Source organism: Sprattus sprattus, assembly GCF_963457725.1.
Source record: "Sprattus sprattus genome assembly, chromosome: 1".
In the NCBI taxonomy this organism is placed as follows: Eukaryota; Metazoa; Chordata; class Actinopteri; order Clupeiformes; family Clupeidae; genus Sprattus; species Sprattus sprattus.
The window spans coordinates 20,285,818-20,286,914 of record NC_137920.1 but is presented as its reverse complement, the minus strand read 5'-3'; positions in this window follow the sequence as shown (position 1 = coordinate 20,286,914).

Sequence of the window (1,097 nt, the reverse complement as noted above, 5' to 3'; positions counted from 1 at the left end):
GAACAGACCCACACGCATACACGCACACACACACACACACACAGGCAGATACTCTTCTTCTTCGGCGGTCATTCGAGACAAGTATGACTGTCCTCTCTATAGGGTTGTCTTATTTCTTATTTGTGGGTCCTCAGGTGGCTGTAAAGGTCCTCAGGTGGCTTTTTCAGGCTGGTCTTGATATTGTCCTTGAAGCGTTTCTTTGGCCCACCAGGGGCTCGCTGTCCTTCTATTAACTGGGAGTACAGGATCTGCTTAGGGAGATGGTTGTTGGGCATGCGGATGACATGGCCTGTCCATCGGAGTTGGTGTTGCATAATGATGGCAGTTATGCTGGGCAAATTTGTTTCCTCCAGAATGCTGGAGTTTGTACGCCTGTCTTCCCAGTTGATCCTCAAGACTTTTCTCAAGGCTCTTATGTGGAATAGCACCAGGGCTCTAAGGTGTCTGCTGTAGGTGGTCCATGACTCCGCTCCATACATCAGGGTTGGGAGAATCACAGCTCTGTAGACTTGGAGCTTAGTTTCAACCCTCAGGTCTCGGTCGTCAAAGACTCTTGTCCTGAGTTTGGCATAGGCTCTGCTGGCGCAGCTCAGGCGATGGTTAACCTCAGAGTCTATATCGGCTTTGGAAGAGAGGAGGCTGCCAAGGTAGGGGAAGTGGTTGACGCTTTCCAGGGTGGTGTTATCCACTTTGATGATGGGCTGGAGTGAAGGCTGGTTGGATGGTGGTTGGTACAGGACCTGCCATCAGTCCTGTAGAGGATTGGAATCCCCTGTGGCAGCTCCTGGCCAGTGAGGTGGAGTATGGTTGAAATGAAGATTGCAAATAGGGTGGGGGCAATGATACATCCCTGTTTTACTCCAGTTTCAACGGTAAATGGCTCAGATTCAGAGCCACCGTTGCTGAGCGCTCTGGCTAACATGCCGTCATGCAGTAGCCTCAGTACACGGATGTACTTGTCATGACATCCATACCTTGATAGTATACTCCACAGTGCCTGACGATCTACGGAATCAAATACCTTTGTTAAGTCTATGAAGGCCATGTAGAGAGGCAGTCCTTGTTCCCGACACTTTTCCTGTAGTTGGCGAGCAGAA